Genomic DNA, 13,351 nt, shown 5'->3' on the forward strand with positions numbered 1-13,351 from the left:
CCCTGCCCCAACCCCATCCTCCCTCCCCTCAGCTGCTGCATGTTACTCTCCATGGTTTGTTCTTAAATATTAATATGTTTCCTTCACAGGAAAGGTTATGTGTTTGCACGGAACCTAAGCATTTGATGTTACCATTCCATGTTAAATATATACATTTAAGTATATATATGTGTGTGTGTGTGTAAATATATATATTATATGTATACATGCATGAAAGTAAGTAGAGGCTACTTGGTGGCAATGTGTTTAGACAAAAAATCAAGAAATGGACCTAAAACACTGAGTTTATTACCTTTTTATTCATTTTATGTTTGGTTTTTGCTATAGACTTTTTCAGTGAAGGAATGATTAAAGTTGTTTATTAATAGACATTTTTATATCCTTTTATCACAGTAAACAGGAGGGGAAGGGCAAAAAGGTGAAGTTTACTGAGAGTGGCATTATTAAATGAATCTGGAAATGTGTTCAGTAATAAAAGATTTTGATTTTTGAAGATCTACGTAGAGTTCCCCTCAGAGTTACAAATGAACTTGAGGATTTTAGGGAAGCTATTTAAACAGTTATGAATTGACTAGCAGAACAACTTTACGTAATTGGAAATGGCCTACCAGAGGAAATGCCTCTTAAGAAGAGTCTGTATTTCATAGTCCAGTGAATCCGCAGTTTTTCTGAGTAGGTTCAAACTGAATGATTCAGAAAGAAGAGAAAAAATTCATTTTTCTAGCATGTATACCATGAAATTGGATGTTTGAAAGGTTTTCACACACTCACAAGTGCCCCCTCGAGGCCCAACATGGATAAGTAATCCTGTTCCAGTGACTAACTGAAGAACAGTGTCTATGAAAGGAGACTAAGAGAATGTATCCCTTTTTCAATGTTTGGCTCTCTCTTCAGGAACCTCTCTGTTGTTGGAAGCACATGCAATCACACACACACACACACACACACACACACACACACACTTCTATTCTCTTCTGCTTGTCAAATCATTGTAGAATTTTAGGAGAGCCTAAGAATGCCTTCTTGTGGCTGCTTAGGGCTTTGGAGAAGAGCAAATCTACTATCAGGGGAAGTTTCAGAAAGCTTGGTAAGACAAAAAGCCTATTTAGGAAGGGACAATTATTGGTTAGGTCCCAGGAATGCTGGTTCCAAAAGCTCTGGAGCCTAGGAGTGAGTTTAACCCAAATCTGATAATAAAAACTTTTGTTCTTTGTGTGATAGAATCACTAAATCGTGTTATCTGATGAACAGATGATTGATACTAGATTATTACATCACACTTCTCCTAAAGAACAAAGTCTTTTTGTATATATTATCTAATTAATCCTTGATGCAGTCCTATCAGATATTAGAGTTTACAAAAAAGCAGACCGAGCTAGGGTCCATAGTTTAGCAGTCATTGACTGGAGGTTACCCAGTGTTTGGAAGAACTGGATCTATCATCTCCTGACTGCCTGACTGGTTTCATTTTCTACAGGATATTGTTGTATCTCTGAAACAATATCCTGGCAAAGTTCTTATTACCTGAATTACGCTCTTTAAGCATAGCAGAACTCATACACAAAATGATGAAACAATAGAGGTTAGTGTCACTCCATCCTCTCAGCTTATTTTGTGTCTTGAGCTAATAGCACAGTTGGTAGGTATTGCAAATGTTTCAGCATTGCTGCTGTGTGTGCTCAGTGCTCCCCTTAGTTATACTATTATTTGGGAATTGGGTTTGTCTACGGATAGTAGTAAAAGTATTAAGCAGAAAAAAAAGTTAAAAATGGAAATTGGGAAGGATCAATGAAAGAAGGATCAATAAAAGTATAGAAGACAAAGAGAAGGAAAAATATGGAAGAAGGGGAAAGGGAGTACAAAGAAAACAAAAAAAAAAAAGTCAAAGACTAAGGGATAGACTCAGGGAAAGAACAATATAGAAAATAGAAAACCAGGGGCCTGGGTCACAATCACAGCATTTCTTATACCTACAAGGTACCCAATGAGCATATGTTAGAGTTGTAATTCAAGGCATTTATTCCTACCATCAAATACTAGTGAGGTCTCAATGTAAGAGACTGCCTGAGCACTTGTGTTTGCCTAGTAAGCCGTAGGAGCACACCAAGGTCAAGTATAACAGTGGTATAAACAAAGAAAGAGAACTGAGATCTAGAATCACCCTAGGGGATGAGAGTAGGGAGAGAGGAAAACCAATCTCAAGCACAGAATCTCTTCTTCAGTGGCCATGTGGTGGTCTCTAATCCTGCATCCTCTGCTTATCCACCCCAAAGTACTTGGTCTAATACTATTGGTTTTACTCACTGTGTCACTGTCCAGACTTGGACTAGAAATAATGGTAACCACCTGTATTTTGGGATTACTTCAGTTTCCATGCTTCCTTATTCAAAATCTGTATAAATGATTTGGTAATTCATTTAGTTGATTCATTCAAATTATTTCTTCATTAGGACTGAGTTGGTTAAATGGCTGCCTTCGGCTCAGATCATGATCTTAGGTTCCTGGGATTGAGCCCCACATCAGGCTCCCTGCTCAGCCGAGAGTCTGCTTCTCCCTTTCCTGCTACCCCTTCCTCAGCTCATGCTCTCTCCCTTTCTCTTTCAAACAAATAAATAAAATCTTAAAAATAAATATTCATTTCCTCATGTTTTCTATAAATATTCATACTGATGAAATACTTTATTTGTTCTATCAGATCCATAACAAAGGCAATACCAAAATTGTTAAGGATGGCATTATTTAAAAATAAAGTGGGTTGTATTTGCTAAATAGATATATATTATTTTGTCACCTTCAAATGAGTATCAGCTTCTAAGCAAGAATTCCCACATATATGTAGTTGAGTTTTCAAGTTGGAAAATTAGAAATTTTGTCCAGATGGGAAATCTGGTCTAAACAATGTGATATGTAACCTGTTACTAACTACCCATTTCTAAATCCTTAGAAAGCTCCCACATCTTTGTCAGAGTTATCAATTTTTTTTGTCAACTGGTTTTTTATTCCATTTTAAATCCATGTTAGAGGGCTCCTAGGTGGCTCAGTTGGTTAAGCATCTGACTCTTGATCTCAGTCTGATCTCAAGGTCATGAGTTCAAGCCCAGCATGGGGGGCCCACTTAAAACAAACAAAAACAACAACAAAAATCCTGTCTTAGAAGAATAGAAGACACAAAAAAGCAAGTAGAATGTAGGGAGGAAGAGTAAGGGGAAGGGAAGAGGAATAGTGACTGTGGCACTTAACTGGCCAAATATTTTATTTCAGACAACACTATCTCTAAGGAGTCAGCCAAAAATTAGAGTAACAATGACAGTGAAAAATTATAGATGACGGCCAATTCTTATGAGACTGAAGTTGCCTAACATTGGTCTTTCTCTTACGAATGAAGAGTTCCTATCAAATGGACTTAAGCAGGTTCTACATAATTCTTAGATATTTAAATCAAAAGTAAAGGCGTTAGTTACTTGATGTCTCAGCTATCAAATTTCAAAATCCAGGTTCCCAACATCCATATGATTGACTAATTCAATTTCCATTCTCCTCTTTTAGCATCAGTAACTTAGCAGGAGAGGGCAAATCTTGTCCAATAAGGGCAAATCTTGAGGGAGGGGAAATAGCCAGATGTTAAGGGAGGGAGCCTCTGGGAGAACAGCATCTTGGAATTCACCAAATATCAGCCAAGCAAAAGTGTTCTTTCAGAGTATCTAACAAGGAGCATGGGACTCACAGATGCCCTCTATCTGTTCCTCAAGAGCACAGATTATTCATTCTAAGAAGTGACCTAACAATCTTATGAGAGTTAGAAAAGCTTTATTACCTGCCATTTTGGCACTTGGGATAACCATTCTTTTAAATTTTATGATACATTTGGAGATATAATGCGGCTCACCTTGTGGCCGGATCTATGCAATCCAAAGAGATTTGTTATAATGGTGCTCTCAGATATAAACACTTCAGGGTATCATGGCAAACCTTCTTTTCTTTCTCTCAGGTCAGTAAACAAAATGAGTTTAAAGTATAATAGCTTGTATTTCATTTATTGTAAGAAGTTCTGACCACATTATTGAAAAAAACTAAATATGTTTCATTAAAGTCAGTTAGAAATAGTTGTTCCATTCAGTCTTTAGAAGTTGGGGTAGAATTAGATGTAAAATCCAAAGAAATGATTTCATAGTCTCCCAGGATCTATCCCAACTTTTAACGAATGCATCAATGGGAGTTCAAAACATGGTAGGAGGGAGGAGAAATGTGCTTTAGGAGAATTAGGGTCAAAACACAGCAAGCATTAAGCAGCTTCAGGAAGATGGCTAGAACATATTAGCCAAACACTCGACCCAAATTTCTCCCTGGAGTTCAAGTGTCATAATGCCATATGACAGTACACTTCCCTGTGATAATATGCCCTATACATCAAGTTGAATGCTCTTTGTGACAGCATTTAACCCCTCATAACAGGTCTGAAAAAACCTAGAGCCTTCAAAAAGCCTTATTTCCTGAAAATAATGAAATGTTTTTATAATCAACCTAATGATAAAATGTTGTGGTAGTCAACCTAATGGTCCATATGTCTAGTCTTTGGCACTGGATTTTTTTTAATTAATTAATTAGAGATCAAATGGGGAAAATCCATTTCTAGTTTAAAATATATAAAGCTATTTAGAACTAAACAGTCTTTAATCAGTTGCTGTCTAAACAGATGAAAGCAGATGGAATGATTCAAAATGCTATAGATATATTTGTAAATGCAGTTTAAGAGCAAAGATAATGAAGCGAGCATGTTCTGCTTGAAATATAACAATAGGAACACATAAAATTTGTTCAATTTATAAAATCTAGTCACCTGTACATTTTTGTATGACCCTCTCCTTTTCCCTGTGACTGCTAGGGGAGATTTGTAGCCATCTTTCATTCATTCATGCAATAAACTTTGTATCTATTTATTTACTCAAGAAATATTTATTATCTATACTAAATGGTGTAGTATATATGTATATTTTGCCAGATACTAGAGGTGCAACAATAAACACAAAGATGTCTTTTGCCCTCAAAGAGCTTCCAACCTATTGTGGTTTATTTAATGTGTGGGATATTAAGGCTACAAAAGAAAAATAATATATAGTTACCACCTTCAGGCTGCTCCCCAAAATATAGTAATGCTGAGGAACCTGAGTCTGGGAAACGTGAAATAGCTCATGTGAGGTGCAAGAGCATTTTGAATCATTCCATTGAAAATATTCCTACTGGGGTTAAGTGGATGGTTTTGTTTAGCCCATCCTCATGATCATACCAGGGGAACTGTGAGATGACGGTGTCAGAAAAGACAAAAGAAGGAGACAGGATAGAGTACCTCAAACAGCTCATTTGACTTTTCAGCATGCTATGTTTTTGCATTGTGGCAATTCCTCGGGTATGAACCCAAAGTAGTTATCAGCCAGTAGATCAGTATGATTTACCTGGAGAGGCTATAGTTCAGCTTTTTATGGTTACCCTATTGCTTTACAAAAGTGTATTTTCAATTTTGTCGAAGAATCTTTCTGCCAATGATACAAATGGAGAGACCCTCGCCTCGTCATTTTTATGGGTTCCCTTGTGTGTTTCATAGTTTTTATGTGTTGTTACAAATGGGGCCAAGTTTTCCAAATGACAACTTCTCATTTCCGCTGACTGCCACAGGACTCCATCGATTAGCCAGCAAGGTCTTCGTAACTGCCTCTGCCCCTCTTTCTGTCTCTAGCAACAGAACCTTGTGCTGTTGAGTTCAAGAAAATGATAGTTTTCTGCTTTGGCAGTATCTGTCATTTATAGACAAGTGCCATCGTAAATTTGGCATACATCTATCCAAATCCGGGAGGCCAAGATTTAGTGTCCCTCATAAAATAATAGATTAGCTATATTTATGACAAACATCCTAAGTCTGAAATTCTGGGGTACAATCGTGTAGAACATAAATTGAGTCCCATCTGTCTAAAGAGAACAGACCATTATACTAAGGCTCATATTTTCATGAAATGTACATATATCATTAAGACTTTCAAAGTCAATTTAAAAAATGAAACCGCCTCCATCCTTGTCCGTCCACCTTGAATCTGACAACAACATCCTGGCAGGCAAGGCCGAAGGTTCCTAAGTAGTTGTTTGTCACACTCTGGAAACTAACTTCCAAAACTCCTGAGCACTTTATATTGCTTCGAAATAAGACTGAGCACTTATTGTTAGTCTCCACTTCTGAGAGCTATTTCCTAGCACCACCCTAAGAAAGTGAACCAAAAGTTGAGACTCACTTATGATGTACTAAGGACCTACTAACTTATAATTGACTAGGGATATGTTATAAACCATTCCCCAAAACAAAACCTTGGCTATCCCCTCATTTAGGCTTATATCACTATCACAATCACAGACAAACTTTATTTGTCTCTTTTTATTATACTTATTTACAACCATTCTGCATTGAAAAGAAATTGGAATATAAGAGGACTTTGTATGTATATGAAATAATTTTATAAATGCACAACCAAAAATTCCCCCCTGAAACTTTAACCAAGGTTATTACATACATTTGATGACATTCCACTTATTTGCTTCAGGAAGAACTCTCTTACAATGAAATATATTTTTTGAGATGGGTGGGCGATCAAATAGAATCAGTCAATAAATATTCGTAGATTCTGTGTTCAAAGCACTGGTACTAGGCACTCTGGGGGATTCTAGGCCCAATTCTGATGGTACCACACAAATTTAGCTTTACAGTATAAAACTTAAAGTGTTTTTCATAGAAACATCTATAAAATATTTTCCACTTCCCTGATTTCTTGCTCTGAGAATCAGGTTCGCTATAGTGGATACCGGGCATGGTATCACACACTTATAGTTTAGTGCTCTCTTTTTTATAGGCCAGCTCTATTCAGTAAAATACCCTGGGGTGATAAAAAAAAAAACTGTCTGTAACCTGTGTTGTCCAACTAACTAGCTATTCAGCACTTGAAATGTGGCCTATACTACTGAGGAACTGAGTATTTAATTTTATTTAATTTTAAGTACTAACATGGCTAGTGACTTGGACAGCGCATCTGTAGACTGTGGTACTCTTTGCTCTTTTAACTAGCCAAGACTCCAGAGAAGGCATTAAATTCCCTCAGTCTCTATTTTCTTATCTGTAAATTGGGAATAATGCCCTCCCTGCATCATGATGGTGTTTTATGAATCAAGTGAAATGATTTTGTGAGTGCTTGGCAAAATGTAAAACATAACAAAAAGGCCCATTATTGATATTCTTACAGTTTTGGGTTTCTTTTCTTTTATGGAGCTGTCTCTTCTTGCTACCGTCCGTGAAAGGTGATGGATGCCCCTTGTGTTGGCCAGCTATCATCATCTTCCATTATGTTGCACCTATTATAGTTTATTCTAGAAAACCAGATCCAAGCTTATTAGACTTGGATGCAAAAAGTAATTGTAAGAGCTGTGCTACTAATAATTAATGTGTCACTGAATGCTTACCGTGTGCCCAATGCTAATATGCTAAATGTCTTATATATACTATCTTATTTAATGTCCTCTGATGGATACTAGAGAGTGAGATCTGGTGAGGGGAAATGACGGCTTTGCGTCAGAGAGAAAGTAGCTTCAAGCCCAGATTCTCGCCCAAATTCACTACCACAATATGCCACTTTGGATGAGGGTGCATGAACTTTAACGACACATGCTTTCTGAAAGTTATTTGAGACTTCTTTCACTAAGTGACACTTCAAGATGTCTGTCACTTCAGAAAGATGTGTTATTTCTATTCCCACCCTGTTCTACAACTAGTTTTATTTTTGAAAAATCAAGTTTTGAGTGTCTTTGAACATAAGAACATGATTTTTTTGAGCGTCATTTACCTACCTTGCATACAAATGTAGTAAAAAGAGCACGAGCTTGAAATCAGAGAGATTCGCTCCACTTCTCACTGACCAGATAACCTTAATCAAATCATGTTCACTGACCTGTTTGTCCATCTGTTAGATGGGAGGGCTAATACCTACCTCCCGGAGTTGGCAGGATCGATGAACCAACGATGCCAGCGCCAGCCTCAGTTCCTATCACCTAACAGAAAGTCAACAGATGCTAGCCATATAAAGCAACCGTTGTTCAAAGAAATTTCCCAACCCTGTCCTTTTGACTCTATGATCATTTCATGCCATGCTGCCATGCAACAGGACCCGTACTTACCTTCCTCTTTCTGTGCTTCTTTTATTATCTCATACTAACTATTTACATTTGCGTTTCCCTTCCAGACGTTAAGGTTTGATTAGCCTGACTCTCCCCGTGGAACATGTGGTGATGGGCACTGAGGGGGGCACTTGATGGGATGAGCACTGGGTGTTATGCTATATGTTGGCAAATTGAACTCCAATAAAAAGAAATTTTTTAAAAAAAGAAATTAAAAAAAAAAGATGTGGAAGGACCTTCTTGGTCTTCTTCACATTGCTGTAAGTGGAGGGAATGTCTTTCTACTCCTTCTCCCACCGGTTAATGTATCTCAGATGTTATGGCCTCTGCAGCTTCAGGTCCTGCCCATGTTACATTAGTGACAGTAAGAAGAATTTCATGGGGAAGCCGTGGCACCTTCTTTAGTTTATGGACAGGGCAAGAGGACCCTGGTAAACTCCACCTTTGTCTCCTGTAAGGTGGATACCCCACCTCATAGGTCAGCAGTCTGTTCTATACACAGTTACAGTACTAAAAGCAACGATATCCCAACACATCTCCATTCATTGAGGGGGAAAGCCAGGTGCTCTCTGTGGAGAAGCAGCCCTGCCTGGAGCCAGAGTGGGTTACTGAGGAGGCGAGCAGAGGGTGTAATCAGAATAGGAAACACGCTCCTGCCTGACAAGTGCCTGCTGGCATTTGTGTCAGTAAATGAGAAACTTGTCAGCCCATACATTTTATTTCTGGCTTCTTGTAAAAGAATTTTCTTAGTTTGCAATTTTTTAATAATTTTTGTATGCTATTAACTAGTTAGCCTCTAGAAAATGTGTGTTTTGTTTTCTTTCAAATAGGAAATGACATAAATACTAGAATTTCTTGTCATAACAGAGATTATTTTATTCCTTGCTTGCAAATATTTGAACTTCTGTCACAGTTTCATGATGATTTGTACTCATTTAACTAGCAAAATAGCCATATTTAAGTCAAAGCAATTTGTCTTTCCTAGAACAATATCTTTGTTCTTAGTTCTGTTATTTTTACTCAGTGGAAATTAATTAGGGTACCATCATTTTGAGTGAAGGAAAATGTTTTTTATTTTATTCTTTTCAACAACAATTTTATCCAATCATTTGATTAATCCATAAGACATAATGATTAATATCCAGTAAAAGTTTTTTTAAGTATTTTGAAGAACCACTAGTAGATGTTCTGTTTAAGTTATTTATGGCATCTTAAATTGAGAGAACTCTTTTGGAAAGCAACGTCCTAGAATAAATAAAAAAACCATATAAAAGTTCATTCCGTTGACCAGTTAATTCCTCTTCTTATAATTTATACTAAAGTAATAATCCTAAATACAAAGCAAAAAAAATAAAATAAAATGTACGAAAATGCCTACTATGGCAGTATTTGTATTAAAGAAAAGTGGAAACAAGATGATGAGGACTAGGGTAGTTATTACAGTAAATTACTTATACCCAATAATCTATTAGGCAGCCTTACAGTACATAGAAGCAACATGAAAAATGCATGTAATACACTAAATAGAAAGCTACAAAATGGTTTGTCCATGCATGTGTTTGCAGGTATTTATTAAGTGCTTACTGAATACTCTGCATCCTGCTAGGCCCGGGCTGTGTGATGGTGAATCAGCAGACTTGGGCTTTGCCCTCGTGAGAGCATCCAGGATAAATGCTGAACAAGTGATGACAAGCTAAATGAAAAGAGAGGGAGGCTGACCTTGTCTGAGAAGGAAAGGAAGTCCCAGGCAGAGGATTTAAGCTCTCTCTGCCTGGTGGGAAAGAAGTTGGCCATGGAAATGGGGGCCCCGGTTCGGAAGGTGGAAGGGAAGAGGATTCCCCCCAGGGGAACCAGTACTCCACAGGACTCGAGATGTGAAAGACTGCGTGGTGTATAGAATTGAAGCACTGAGAGGACACTTGGGGATAAGGAAGGGATTTCAGGATGTTGGTAAAAAAAGTGGTTGAAAATGATGGAATGGAAAGAAGGCAGCATGAAGTGATGGGCATAAACACAGAGGTCCTGAACCTCTTTTGGTGCTAGGGATTCCTGTGGCCTAGTCTCAGAGTGACGTTTTTATTTGTTTTCATTGTTATTTTTAAGTAATCTCTGCAACCAGCGTGGGGCACAAACTCACCACCCCAAGATCAAGAGTCACATGCTCCACTGACTGAGCTAGCCAGACGCCCGTCAGAATGATGTTTTTAAAGCCGTAAAAGGAAACATACTTTTACAAAGAAAACCAATTACACTGAATACAGTGGCCAAATTTTTATTATGATATAGTGACATAGCAATGATGCTTTAAATAAGATCTAGCGATGGGTCCAATAGCTACGATAATTTTGAAGTAATGTGAGGCATAAACATTTCAAGATTTTTATGACAACTGTAGTATATGAGGAAAATATCTTATTTTTGTCTTTGCGGACAAAGTTGCAGGTGCCATCAAGATGGCTATTTTTGCCTTCATTTATCGTTGAAGAAAATGCTAAATTTCAATCAGAGATAAATGAAAGTGAAGATATAAGTGAAGATATGGGGGGTTTTGCCCCCAAGTTCATGGATTCTGTGAACTCATGGGCCCCTTGGGAGTCTGTAGATCACCCTTCCCCACCCCCCCACCCCCGCGGGTTAAAAACTCCTGTTTAGGGGCACCAGGGCAGCTCAGTTGGTTGGATGTCTGCCTTCGACTCAGGTCGTGATATTTTGGGATCTAGGATCAAGCCACATGTTGGGCTGCCCACTCAGCAGAGAGCCTCTTCTCTAAACTCTCTCCTGCTTGTGCCCTCTCTCTCTCTCTCTCTCTCTCTCTAATACTCAAATAAGTAAAATCTTTAAAACAACAACAACTCCTGTTTCGTGTGGGAGGTTTATAGGGTTTTTTTCTCTATTTCTATATACTGTGTTCTTTGCATGATAACTGCCAATGTCTTGATGAGTTAATATATCTCAGGGCACAGGGAGGATGGGAAAGAAACTTATAGCCTTAGGGCCCCCTGTCACAGTATTCCTAAAGAATCTAGGTAATGAGAAACTCTACACAGACCCCTTTAGCTGTCCAGGCCTCTTGAATTAACATCACTTTTTAAAGGAGACTTTCTATGATCAACTGATTTTCTTCTGCAACCCATAGCCCTAAATATAAAGCCAGCTTTGACAGTTTCATAAGAAAGCATCAGATTGAATTCAGGCAGAAATGCTAGACTCAAGATGTAAAAGTATGATTGGCCTTTAGCAACATATTTTTAAAAGGATTACTAGCTTTCCCACAGTTGGACCGCCCAGCCACTGAAAGTGCAATCTCTTGCACTTGCACAACTGGGCCTGCCCCAGTTAGGTCCATAAAGAGAGACAGCCCACACCTAGCTCCCTGGAACAGCCGGAGGCAATGGGATTGTTTGCTGAAAGTAAATTTTTTTTTTGAATTTTCCCTAATAAATAAAAGTACATTTCTTAGATGAAGAAAGACAGTTTCCTCAGTACCTCTCAGGCTAACCTTTCCCTTGTCACATTACCTGGAGTTTCAAAGCTAACCCCTAAATTCTGCATCGAGAAAGGATAGATGTGGGAGGAGCAGAATTCAGATGTTTTCCCTTATACCTTGTGAATCGATGTTACCCCTGCAAAAGCCATTCATTTAGGAGAAAAGAACCTGCTCCTCATTCCACCTAGAAAATCAGTTTTTAATCTTAGTCCTGGCTTTTGAATCGTTTCTGGACCTGTTCCCTGAGGGACTTGATTTGAGTGATGTGAGTTACTTATTCTATTTTCCATAATAAAGCTGCCTCAGAAATAACTGTTTCACATCTCAGGGTGGCAAATCGGAAAAGGGGCAACTTTTTCAACCTGAAGAGGTTGAAATATGATTTCTCTATTGTACAAGTCAAATAGCTGGAAAACCACACAAAATAGGAGAAAGCTGTTCATTAGATTCAAACTCTAGCACACAAGCCCTCTTTTGTGCTCCCTTAGGAAGGTGACATGTTCACTAGTACTGGCGCTGGCTCATTGATACGGAGCTGGGCTGCCAGCTGTTGGCATGGACATACTTGGAGATGTCACTGTTTTATCTGAGTGAGGGACTGGCAGCTTCTGCTCCCCAACAAAGTGGCCTGAAGGACAACAGGGCAGTTGTCGTGCAGAGGTAGGCAGGGACCATCATCTCCTGCAGATGGACCACAGCATCCTGCAGGGTGTAGCCCAGTGGCCAGAACCCAACTGACCTGGGCTTTCAAATGGAAAGAGCAGGATATCCTAACTCAGGATTGCAAGTCTGGCAGAAAATGGAAGTACAGCACCTGTTCTGAACTTACAAAATTGGTCACCAAACTTTCACAAGCCCTAAGTTACTTCAAATAAGTAAGCTTATTTTTTGTTGTTTTTTTTTTGTTGTTGTTGTTGTTTTAAATAAGAATATATAGCTTCTGATTCAGTGAAGAGTCACTTTAGTTTATAGATCATTTTCCCTCCTTCCAGGATTAGTCTAAAGGCCAAGGTGTGAAAATAAGACATAAACATAGTTGATTAGGAATTAACAAGCTTTAAAAAAAAAAAAAAGGAATTAACAAGCTTAACAGTGATCAACCGTGCTTGAAGAGGCAGGATTTCTGGGATTTAGCTGGAGCCGTGTGAAGGGCCTCACCAGCATCAGTTGACCCAATGTATAATATTTGAGTGCTCTGAGAATTTTAAAGACTAGCTTTAATTTTCATGTCTGTCCTTGGCTTCTTGTGTCTCTGGGCTTGTCATATGAGTACCCTGTTGTGTTTTCCACATCTGCAAAATGGCATAAGCCATATAGAAAACTCTCTGTTTCCAAAGGTTGTTTAACCGTTCACCCTCAAGTGAGGCATTGAGATCAGACATTGTCCAACAAGAAGTCCTGTGACTAATAAAGCAAACAGACTAACCTGCTAGGTGTTGTAAGATTAACCAGCCTATACTATGCTGGGTAATGCTTGAGGACATCTGGAATTAGATCAAATCTAAATGAGGAATCTAGTTAGAGAAGACTCCAAGTCTACCAGGTCCATCTCGGGCCACGTGGCATAAAGATTATGTGCCTTGGGGATCTGGGCAGGCCATAAGTGGTATCATCACTAAGATACAAAGTCTGCAAAATGACACTTTCAGGAACGGGTAT

General features: G+C 38.4%; 1 protein-coding gene across 7 annotated transcripts in view; it reads left to right on the forward strand.

The window, feature by feature from the left end:
• Positions 1-13,351, forward strand: part of ZNF385B (zinc finger protein 385B) — a 368,556-nt gene that overhangs the window by 340,650 nt on the left and 14,555 nt on the right. The window lies entirely within an intron of this gene.

Source organism: Nyctereutes procyonoides, unplaced genomic scaffold (genome assembly GCF_905146905.1).
Source record: "Nyctereutes procyonoides isolate TBG_1078 unplaced genomic scaffold, NYPRO_anot_genome, whole genome shotgun sequence".
NCBI lineage: Eukaryota > Metazoa > Chordata > Mammalia > Carnivora > Canidae > Nyctereutes > Nyctereutes procyonoides.